Genomic DNA, 12,779 nt, shown 5'->3' with positions numbered 1-12,779 from the left:
AGGTCATGATCTCAGGGTTGTAGGATTGAGCCCTGCATCGGGTTCTGCACTGGGTGTGGAGTCTGCTTAAGATTCTCTCTCTCCCTCTCTCCCTGCCCCTGCGCCCCTTTCTAAAAAAAAAAATTCTGGTGATGCAGCAAGGGGACAAATTTGATGCCAGATATTGATGCCAAGAGATGTTTGATAGTGGAGGAGGAAAGCAAGCCCTGAGTACATGGCTTTGGGGTAACAGAGGTGAGCTGACCACGAAGTTTCATCCCAGATGTAATTATTTTTCCTGCTCAGATGCCTCAGCCCTCACAACCAGATACCACATTCGTTTCTTGGTAATTTCAGAGTCATCGTGAAGGGGCATTCTGTCGGTGGCTTTTATTACGGTGGAGCTGGTTTTTGTGTCAGAGTAGAACTACATATCTGCCTTCCCGAGTTCACTGCTATATCTGTGGTACCAAGTATAAACAGGAATAACAGCAGTTACAGATGTATCTGAAATCTTTACTACAAAGAGTGAATTATGAGAACTTAAAGACACAGCCACTGGGCAACCTCTGTAATTAGTAATCAACTTTGATGCAAGAAACTGAGCAAATTGGCATGGAAACAAGAGTTTCAGAATGGGATGTGGATCAAAATGGGGCACTGAAACAGATTAGAAATGACCAAGATGTCAGAAAAGGACTCATGCTGGAATCAGGGCAGATCTCGGTGTAGCAGCTGTTAACTAAGAAGTTAGGAGTTGCAGTCATTACAGCCACATGGTACATAAAGTTGCAATGAAAAACAAGTGAACGTAAATCTCAGTGTGTTTTATTTATTACTGGCAACACCGAAGTTAATTATTGGTACATGGGGCATTCTTTCATTTGGGTTCGATTCCATCCCAACCAGTGCTAATTGCAGTCATAACTTTTAGAGCCTCAGGTAAGGGATCCCTTTCAGGTATTGTCACAAAGAGGAATATATTTGACAGAGAAGGTAAAACGACATCTGACAGAAGGCCAATTCCAAAACAATTACATAACCAGATCTGTGCTGTAGAAAAATCTGATCGTGTTACTTCCCCGCTTAAATCCCTCAGTGGCTTTTATTACTCAAAAACTTGAAGTCCTTAAGATGACATTCAGGGACTTTCTTAATCTGATTACCTGCCATTTACATCCTTTGCTCTTGGAACACACAACTCCTTCTAGTTTCATGGAAGCATTGTGCTCTGTCTTGCTTCTTTTATTAAGAACATGTATCATAATTTGTAACTTGGTTATAGTTTGTGGGTTTGCTTGTTTCCTACCAGCTGCACTAGTGTGCGGTTCATGGAGGCAAGGACTGTGTCAATTTCCTTAAACATTGTATACCTAGGCGTTAGCACAAGGTCTGGCACAGAGAAGACATTCGGTATAGACTTTTTGTGAAGGACCAAGTGCTCAGTGTCCATCTGTTGAATAAAAATACGCATGCAATAAACTTCTGATGACAACTCAATGAGGTACTTGATCATTCCTGAAGATGTCAAAGGTGACCTCTATGTGTCAAGGAAGACTGATGGTGGGGTTGTGTTTTAGACATGTTGAATTTGTCATGACTTTGAGATAGAGAAGCAGAAATATCAAGGATCAGTTGGATATGCAGGTGTTAATTAGTGAGAAAGATCAGCCTGGGGATGGAAACTTGTGACATATTTGCACATACGTAATGAAGTGATGAACATGGTTAGCATGAGCTTGGGGAGAGAGTATAGAGTGAGAAAATTGCTGAGGATGAAACTAGAGGAACACTAATATTTAAAGCCCATCAATAGAAAAAGCCAAAAAAGGGGCATTGAAAAGGAGCACACTCTGTAGAAAGAGGGCAAAAACCAGCACACAGATTCCAGTTTTGGTTGAAATGAAGAAAGCGCGCGCCATCCCGTTTCTCCCACTGAATGCAGTTAAAAACTCTAAGAAGCCCGAGTGTCCTGCGCTGATGAATGACTAAAGAAGATGCGGTATATATGTAACAGAATATTACTCGGCCATAAAAAAGAATGAAATCTTGCCATTTGCCATGACCTGGATGGAGCTAGAGAGTATTAAGCTAAGTGAAATAAGTCAGAGAAAGACAATTATATGATTTCACTCAGGTGAAATTTAAGAAACAAAACATACAAGCAAAGGAAAAAGAGGGAGTGAGAGAGAGAGGGAGGCAAATCAAAAAACAGATTCTTAACTATGGAGAACAAACTGATGGTCACCAGTGGGGAGGCGGGCGGGCAGGGCGATGAGTGAAACAGGTGATGGGGATTGAGGAGGGCACTTGTCACGATGAGCACTGGTCCTTGTATGTATCCTCGTATGTACAGAATTGTTGAATCACTATGTCGTACACCTGAAACTAATCTTACACTGTATGTTAACTGTACTGGGGTTAAAAGAAAATGAGTGAATGAATGAATGAATGAATGAATAAATACTCTAGACAGAACGTGTGGAGCATCTGTCTGAGGGCTCTGAGAAGTAAGAGAGCAAGCAGACCTGGAAGGAAACTACCTTGCAAGCTGCCAACAAACTCAGGGTGAATTTCTGTCTCTCCCCCTCCCAGTATCTGGGGCTTTGACTGAAGGGAAGGCTGAAACCCAAACCCACACATTGGGTTCAAGCAGAAAGTGAGGATAATCTCCAGAATGTCTTCTGGAGATTTTTATGTTTTTTTTATGCTTTTATGGTCCAGAAAGAGACATGGGGCTCCTGTATCAGAAAGTGTGAGGTGCATCCCCCAGGCAGTGCTGTAGCGACAGTGGCAGGGCCTGCCAGCAGTGGTGGCTGGGCAAACAGCTGAAATCCTTGGGAAAGAACACTTCTTCCTGGTCGGAGGGACTGTGGTCCCAAGAGCATGGGAGGAGTCCTTATTGCTTCCCTTCTCCCTCGATCTTCTCACTGTTGGTACTTTCAGCTTCCAGAACTGTAAGAAAGTAAATTTCTGTTGTTTAGGTCATCCAGTCTATAGTATTGTGTCATGGCAGCCTGAGGGGACTCATACATGGCCCCTTCCTCCGTCTTCAAAGCCAACAGATGACAAAAGGCAACAGTCTTTCTCACATTGTACTACTATGACTCTGCTTCAGTCCTCACATCTTTCTCTCTCTTCTGTCTCCTTCCACTTTTAAGGACCCTTGTGATTACATTGGGCCAAGGCAGATAACCTCTCTCTTGTAAGATCAGCTGATTAGCAACCTTAATTCCATCTGCAACCTTGATCTTCTTTGCCATGTACGTAAATAATACATTTTCTTTATCCACGCATCCATAGGTGGACAAATTGGAAACCTGGGTTACTTCCACCTCTTGAAAATCATGAATAACGCTGCAGGGAACACAAGTGTGCAGATATGACTCTGAGATCTTGCTTTCAGTTCTTTTGGATATGTAACCACAAGTGACATTTATGGATCATGTGATAATTCTATTTTTAATTTTTTGAGGAACTTCCATACTGTTTTCTATTATGGCCGCACTATTTTACACTCCCACCGGCAGTGGACAGATTTCCAGATGGTCCACATCTTCGTCAATACTTGTAATTTTGTGGGTTTTTTTTTTTTTTATACCTTAACCATTCTAATTGGTAGGAGGTAATATCTCATTATGGTTTTGACTTGCATTTCTCTAATGATTAATGATGCTGAGCCTCATTCATATATGTTCATATACCTTTTGGACATTTGTATGTCTACAGAACTGTTTACTCAAGTGTTTTGCCTATTTTATTTTATTTTATTGTCTTTATTATATCCTTAATTAAATGATAAGGTCTTTAACATGGTAGCTTGGCTCTCTTAAAACTCCTTTTTTCATTAGGCTTTATTTTGATTTTTTTTTAAAGATTTTGTCCATTGGGGCGCCTGGGTGGCTCAGTGGGTTGAGGCCTCTGCCTTCGGCTCGGGTCGTGATCCCGGGGTCCTGGGATTGAGCCCCGCATTGGGCTCTCTGCTCACCAGGGAGTCTGCTTCTCTCTCTCTCTGCCTGCCTCTCTGCCTACTTGTGATCTCTATCTGATAAATAAACAAAATAATAAAAAAAGATTTTATCCACTTATTTGACACAGAGAGAGAAATCACACGTAGGCAGAGAGGCAGGCAGAGAGAGAGGCGGAAGCACGCTCCCCACTGAGCAGAGAGCCTGATGCAGGGCTTGATCCCAGGACCCTGAGATCATGACCTGAGCCGGAGGTAGAGGCTTAACCCACTGAGACACCCAGGGACCCCTAGACTTTATTTTTTTAGAGTAGTATTAGGTTCACAGCAGAATTGAGGGGTAAGTATAGAGATTTTCCATACACTCCTTACCGCCATAGCCTTCATCAGTACCCCACTGTGGGGGGGGTACATCTGTTATTCAATTGATGAACCTACCTTGGCACATCACAATCACCCACAATCCATAGTTTGCCTTATGGGTTACTCATGGTGTGGTATATTCTGAGGGTTTGGACAAATATATAGTGACCTGTAGCCATCATTATGGCATCATACAGAGTATGGGACTTAATGGCATTTGCAACTGAGTAGATTTCTTAAGCTTGAGAGTAATATTATCTTTTTTTTTTTTTTTTTAGAGATTTTATTTATTTATTTGACAGAGAGAGATCACAAGTAGACGGAGAGGCAGGCAGAGAGAGAGAGAGAGGGAAGCAGGCCTCCTGCCGAGCAGAGAGCCCGATGTGGGACTCGATCCCAGGACCCCGAGATCATGACCTGAGCCGAAGGCAGCGGCTTAACCCACTGAGCCACCCAGGCGCCCAATATTATCTTTGGATCCTTTTATGAGTACTTCGAACCACCTCCACCCCTCAATATTTCACTGTCACTCATAAGTAGAGATTATTTCACTTTGAAGGCACTTCAAATTTCCCTTAGGAGAAACTTTCTGAGAAGAAAAGTTCTCTTACTAATAAGTCTCAGTTGAATTATCCCAAGTTTGCTCCTAACTTGCTGCGTCCTCCTGGGGCTGAGTCCCAGAGTGTCTTATTTAACTGTGTACACTACCGGGACACGAGTGCCCTTTGGGTTCTAAACGGTCATGGATCTCGGTAGAACACCGTTCCCCCCAGGGCAGGGAGAAGTAATCTGTGACTTGTACCTGTGTAGTGGGAATAGGGCCATAATGAAGAAGTGAGGCTCTGCAGAGAAAGAAAAGCATTATGACTGTCTTGGTTAAGTGAGTGTTTTGTTTTGTTTTTGGTTAAGTAGGTTTTGTCAACAAAGGCATGCTCTTGCACTATTGAAGAGTTAAGTCAAGTAGCTGCTTCTCCCAAAGGACCATGGGAAGATCTCAGTAGGGTGGTGGAGAATATGGAGTACGAGAAATGGAGTGGTATGCATGCATCTTACTGCCCTTTGAGCAAAGAAGTACCTTCCCAGTGTAACTCTTTTCTTATCTCCTGTTTCTTTACCTCAAATGGGCCTCCAGATTAGCCAATACAACTTTCCCTACTTTTTTAAAAATTAAAACTTCCCTATGTGTTTTTCCTCTTTTTTTTTGAATAGTAAATAAGTCCTAGGGATTTAGTGGACAGTGTAGTGGGCATACACCCCAATATTGCATTATAACTTGCTAAGGACTAGAACTTAATTATTCCAACTATAGTATGTAATGTGATGGAGGTACTAATTATTACTACTGTGGCAATCACTACTGTATAAAAATCTGTCACATTAACATGTTGTACACCTTAAATTTATACAACATTTTAAGTCAGTCATATTTCAATAGGAAGCAATTTTTAGAAAATAAACCAAGATATATGAAAAAAACTCCAGAAAAACAAAATTAGAGTCAACTTCTGTTGGCTTCTATAAAATGGGCCTACTGCTTGCTTGTAATATGTTTACTATCCAATAATTAATATTTAATCAACAATCAATTTTACTATTATATTACTTATTAATTATGTTGATTATTTTATAATCAATATAGTAATTATTTTAGAATTAATGTATGAATAATTAATGATTTTATCTAATATTTAACTCCAAGTCGCATCACTGAAAACAATTTTATAGAATAACCCAGAAGGCAGAGCCATGATGTCACCAATTAAAAAGGTTTTAAACCTTAAATTGAATTGTATAATGTGAAGAATAACTAAATCATTGGTAAGGAAGACAAATTGTCATTTACCTGGCTTCTTTGTTAGAACTGAATTCAATTTACCATTTCTAATATTATTGAGAGGACTTATTAGAACACAAAACATTGATGGCGGAGACCAAAATCTTTTTTTCCACCAGAGTTAGCAAGTCAAACATGAATACCCTCTGTAAAATTCCCAACCTTTTTAGTCTTAGAAAAACAAAAAGCCACCAACTAGAGTATGAAATTCACAAGTTCCATTGTAACCATTAGTCTCAGCCTCCCCCATCAACATTTATCCCAACTGTATCCAATCCTCATTCTTTTCTCCATTCACCCATATCTTTCAGATTCTCCCAAAGTTCAAAAAAGATAGTCTTCTCCCTAATAGCTCACAAAACTCTCCCAAATTGCCCACTTTATTTCCTCCTACAGTTTTATTCTATTCATTTGGGTATACTTATATATTATATTGCGAAAGATTATTTATTTATTTATTTATTTATTTATTTATTTATTTATTTATTTGACAGAGACAGATCACAAGTAGGCAGAGAGGCAGGCAGAGAGAGAGGGGGAAGCAGGCTCCCTGCTGAGCAGAGAGCCCGATGCGGGGCTCGATCCCAGGACCCCGGGATCATGACCTGAGCCGAAGGCAGAGGCTTAACCCACTGAGCCACCCAGGCGCCCCTATTGTGAAAGATTTTAAATCAACTTTTTCATTGGTATTTTGTCAACTAACTTAGAAGAAGTTCAAGGCCGGATGTTTCTGTATGCCCAGAGCACTGAAAAACAAGACAAAATATATTTCACATTTTGGTGCAGTAGGGCAGCTGTGCTCCTCCACAGTAAAACAAGTGGCCAGTGGTGAAAGGTAGAGTGAGGTGAGTCAAGGATCCGAAATAATCCCATTCCAGACAGCCAGAGGGATATGGCTATGTGCATTCCAAATGTCTGTATTTTATGAAAGGCAGTGTGTTACTGACAAAGGAGAACTAAAACAATTATCAAAGATCAACAGCTACTAAGTGCAGACCTGGGATACAGCTCCTGGGCGGTGTAATTCCCATCCCTTACTCCTCACTCATCTCCCACTAGAGATGAGTGGGTCTTCCGTTTTTATCAGAGCAGGCTACTGCTCCAAAACCCATGCCTTTTCCACGTTCTTCGCAGTCTCCTTGTACCCGAAATCCTCCTTGAGACTCCCTTCTGCCTCCTGGAAGAACACACTCTGGTCATTTTCTGTGAGGTTGAGAAATATATTACAAGGCATAGTTCCGTTTCCACAGAAGGGTGCTAGCATTTCTCCTTCTTCCTGCTTTTCCCTGTGAGCTGTGGCCGTAGACTTGGGGTTGTTTCACAATCCCTGGTGTGGGGTGTCAACTTGGACCAAGCTGGGAAGGTGTAGCCATGTCAACACAGGACTGTGCATTCTTGCACGAATGGTGGCGCGCCATAGTTTTAGTGGAGGCATGCCATCATCTTTGCTGACTGGGTATCACCAGAGATGCAGGAAACCGATATTCTGGGAGTCAGAAGTCAGACATCCATTTCATGAGGCTAAAATCAAGATGTCAGCAGGGCTGGTTCTTTCCAGAGCCTAGGGACAATCAAGTAGCTCACCCTTTCCAGTTCCTAGGGGCCACCTACCTCCTTCACTGCGGTGCCCTGGTCCAGCTTCAGAGCCCGCAGTGTAGTATCAAGCACACCGCCTCCTCTCCGTCCCTCTGTTTCCCTTCTGCTTTTCCTCATGACCCATCAGAAAGGAAGACAGTTTCCTTGACATTGTGTGAATAGTAGCATTGTGCCCAGAACAGATTAAGGCTGGTTGCATTCTACTCCATATGGGTCAGAGGTACTCCTGCAATATCGGTTAGTTTTAGAGGAAACGCACCACCTATTCTAATTTTTCCTAGCAGTCCTGGGAGGCTCCCTCCACCCTCGCATTGTCTACCAGCTGTGTTTCAGGGAGAAGGATTTTAGTAGCTCATCAAAAATTCTCTTTAATCTCCTTTCTAGCATTTGCTGTCTTTCAGCCATGGGCAAAAGTTAGCACGATGGCGTTTGCATCTGGGGAGCAGCATTCCAATTTAAGAGAGACGTTGATAAACGGGCTATGTCATATTTTATGCACATCTTTCCCAAGTACATTTTCCTTGAAAAATTATTTTGTCTTCTATTGTATTTTTAAACTGCATTGTCTATGAATAAATATATTCTTGCAAAAACCATTAAAGCAAAATGCTTTAGGGGAGCCTGGGTGGCTCAGTGGATTAAGCCTCTGCCTTCGGCTCAGGTCATGATCCCAGGGTCCTGGGATCGGCCAGCTTCGGGCTCTCTGCTCAGCGGGGAGTCTCCTTCCCCCCTCCCTGCCGCCTGCCTCTCTGCCTACTTGTGATCTCTCTCTATGTCAAATAAAAAAATAAAATCTTAAAAAAAAAAAAAAAAGCAAATGCTTTAGCAGACTTCTCTTTTCAGGATATCCACACCCTGTCCCAGTCCCACCCCCAGAGTTAATTTCTCTAATCGGACCTTTCTTATGCAATACTCTAGTAGTTCTCAAGCTGTACTGTGCTTAAGAATTACCTGGAAAGTGAGTGGTGAGCAAGTGGCTTGATTCTTCAGCCCTACTCTAGAAATTCTGGGCCAGTAGGTTTGGATGGGAAATGAGAATATGTTTTTCTAATTAGATCTTAAATGATGCTGATGTTGCTGGTCAACAGACCACATTTTGCTTTTGGCATATGATGTGGACGTGGTATAGAAATACATTGTATAACTTCGTGTATAGTGTTATGTAAATGTTATACCACTTGTAATTTGCTTTTAAAAAATAATAATGTGTCTGAAAAAGTGCTCCATATCACTCGGCATCAGGGAAATACAAATCAAAACCACAATGAGATGTCACCTCACACCAGTCAGAATGGCTAAAATTAACAAGTCAGGAAATGACAGATGCTGGCGAGGATGCGGAGAAAGGGGAACCCTCCTACACTGTTGGTGGGAATGCAAGCTGGTGCAACCACTCTGGAAAACAGCATGGAGGTTCCTCAAAATGTTGAAAATAGAACTACCCTATGACCCAGCAATTGCACTGCTGGGTATTTACCCTAAAGATACAAAGGTAGTGATCCGAAGGGGCACGTGCACCCGAATGTTTATAGCAGCAATGTCTACAATAGCCAAACTATGGAAAGAACCTAGATGTCCATCAACAGACGAATGGATAAAGAAGATGTGGTATATATACACAATGGAATACTATGCAGCCATCAAAAGAAATGAAATCTTGCCATTTGCGACGACGTGGATGGAACTAGAGGGTATCATGCTTAGCGAAATAAGTCAATCGGAGAAAGACAACTATCATATGATCTCCCTGATATGAGGGAGAGGAGATGCAACATGGGGGGTTAAGGGGGTAGGAGAAGAGTAAATGAAACAAGATGGGATTGGGAGGGAGACAAACCACAAGTGACTCTTAATCTCACAAAACAAACTGAAGGTTGATGGGGGGAGGGGGACTGGGAGAAGGGGGGTGGGGTTACAGACATTGGGGAGGGTATGTGCTATGGTGAGTGCTGTGAAGTGTGTAAACCTGGCGATTCACAGACCTGTACCCCTGGGGATAAAAATATATTATATGTTTATAAAAAATAAAATTAAAAAAATAATAATGTGTCTTGGAAATAGCATCATTGCAATACATATGGGTCTACCATATTCTTTCAAGTTCCTACAGAATATCCTATATTTCCTTCTGATTTATTGGGGGCTTACTATAATTTATTAGGATTTCCTTCCTCCCTTCCTCCCAACTTCCCTCTTTTCCTTCCTTCCTTCTCCTTCCTTTCCCTCCCTCCCTTCTTTCCTTCCCAAAGATTATTTATTTATTTATTTTTGACAGTGAGAAAGAAAGAGAGGAAGCAGGAGGATCTGGAGAGGGAGAAGCAGGCTCCCCTCTGAGCAGGAAGCCTGAAGCAAGGCTCCATCTTAGGACCCTGGGATCAGGGCCTGAGCTGAAGACAGACATTTAACTGACTGAGCCACGCAAGTGCCCCTAGAATTTCTTTTCTTGCACAACAATTTGTGTTGATACGTGTTTGTATAAGGTTTAGTTTTTAATGTTCTCTTTATTAACTCAAACCCAAACACCAGCCAGAGGGTGTATATCTTCTCTCCGTGTAGTCACATACATTAATTATTAATTTCATCTTTTGAAGAAATCTTTCCTCAGAGTCTTCTCCAGAGACCTCTGACTTAGTGTAGTGTTTAGTGGCCACTGTCTGGAGTTGGTATAGGACTATGATCTTGGGGTCTGTCTTTATCATTAGCTTGGGGATTGTTTTTGCCTCTGAATCTAGTTGTGTTTCCCAGTTCCTGATTTGATGTCTTCCTCCTTCCTTCTCCAAAACTGCCTGATTTTGTTGACCATCCTTCAGTAGCTTCCCAGAAAAGGGTGCATGAGTAGTAATTTTTTTGAAACTTTGAATGAACATATTTTTGTTCTGTTGATGGTTTGGTTGGTTATAGAATTGTAAATATTTTGAAATTTCTTAATGATGTGCATAGCTTTTTTTTCACCCATAGTTTGAAGCTTTCAATCTGAAAGTTTTCAATCTGAAAAGTTATGTTCTGGGACATTAAAAAAATATATATACTTTGATGATTTCCTTCTTTTCATTTTCTCTTTTTTTCTGGATCTTACGGTATTATGTTGAAATTTCTGGATGGGTACTCTAATTTTCTAATCTCTTGTCTCTCTTTGTGTTTTTGCTTTACTCCCTGGGAGATTTTCTTAATCTCATTTTCCAACTTTTCTGTCTAGTTTTTCCTGGTTTTTGACCATGTTTTTTTAATTTCCAGGAGCTATTTTTATTCTTGAATGATTTTATATACCACAACTTCTTTATCCATTTATCTGTTGATGGACACTGGTTTTTTCAACATCTTGGCTATTGTAAATAAATAATACTGCTGTGAACAGGGGGGTCCAGTTATCTCTTTGACATGGGGTTTTAGTTTCCTTTGGATATATTCACAGAAGTGGAATTGCTGGGTCATATGGTAGTTCTATTTTTATATTTTTGAGGAACCTCTGTATTGTTTTCCATAGTAGCTGCACCAATTTACATTCCCACCAACATTACACAGGGTTCCATTTCCTATACATTCTCGCCAGTATTTATGCCTTGTCTTTCTGATAATGGCCATCTTAGAAGATATAGGGTGATATCTCATTCTGGTTTTGAATTACATGTCCCTTATCATTAGTGATGTTGAGTACCTTTTCATGTACGTGTTCATTATCTGTATGTCTTCTTTGGAAGAATGTCTATTCAGATTCTCTGCCCATTTCTAAATTAGTTTGTTTATTTGTCTTTGCTATTGAGTTGTATGAATTCTTTATATATTTTGGAAGTTAACCTTTTATCAGATATATAATTTGCAGATGTTTTCTCTCATTCCATAGGTTACCTTTTCATTATGTTGATGGTTTCCTTTTCTGTGCAGAAGGTTTTTATATTAGATTTTGATTTATATATTTCAAAGTTGTTTAGTTAAATCTATAAAAAATGAAGCTGTTCAATCAAGTATTGCTAAATTACATTGATATATATTGATACATTGATATGTGCTTGCACAGTTATTAATATGTAGTTATCCCTCTGGTCCCTCTAAAATTTTCATCTTGTTTTCAATTTAATATTAATATTGTTATAGTTGGTTTTCCTCTAATCATTTTCTTTTTTCTTTTCTTTTTTTTTTTAAGATTTTATTTATTTATTTGGCAGAGATCACAAGCAGGCAGAAAGAGAGAGAAAGGGAAGCAGGCTCCCTGCTGAGCAGAGAGCCTGATATGGGGCTCAATCTCAGGACCCTGGATCATGACCTGAGGGCAGAGGCTTTAACCCACTGAGCCACCTAGGTGCTCCCTTCTAAGCATTTTCTTGATATACCTTTTCTTATCCCTTTATTTCAACATTATCTTCTTTTAAGCCTACCTTTTAAATAGTATAGAGTTTAATTTTAACCTCCTCAATCTGTGAGTCTGTCTTCTAAAATGAAGTTTACTTATTCATATTTATTGTTATTTTATAGTTAAGCTATTTGTTCCCCTTATTTATTTACTCCTTCTTGCTATTTTTTTTTTACTTCTCTTCCCATTTCCATTCTATTGTTTATTGAACTGATTATTTCTTTATTTTTTCCTGCTGAGATATTAGAATAATGCCGTACACATATTTAAGCTTATATTTTCTAATGATGTCTATCAATTAATAGCTACGTAAGTTAGCTAATGCTACCATGATGTTTTATAATTAGACATCCCTTAAACCTAAATAATAGCGGTCTTTTTCACCATTCATGCATCTGTGCAGTGGCTGAGGTTCACCTGACATAGGTTGTCTTTGGCAATGTAGCTCTGCTACTCATTGTAGCTCTGAAGCCTGGTTGGGATAGCTTTGCTTCAGACTGTAGAGGCTGGGTGGCTGTGCTCCATGTGTCTCTCATCCTCTCCTTGGAACCACAGGTTTGGGTAGGTTCTAGTAACTATAGTGTAGGCACAAGAGGGGAGCTTAACTGTGGAAGCCCATTTTAGGTCTCTGGTGGACTCATAGCTGCTAACAAGTCAGATGTCCTAGCAGAGAGTGAAAGATAAAGAATATA

The sequence above is a fragment of the Lutra lutra genome, chromosome 13 (assembly GCF_902655055.1).
Source record: "Lutra lutra chromosome 13, mLutLut1.2, whole genome shotgun sequence".
NCBI classification, from domain to species: domain Eukaryota; kingdom Metazoa; phylum Chordata; class Mammalia; order Carnivora; family Mustelidae; genus Lutra; species Lutra lutra.
Note: the sequence above shows the minus strand (reverse complement) of the source record.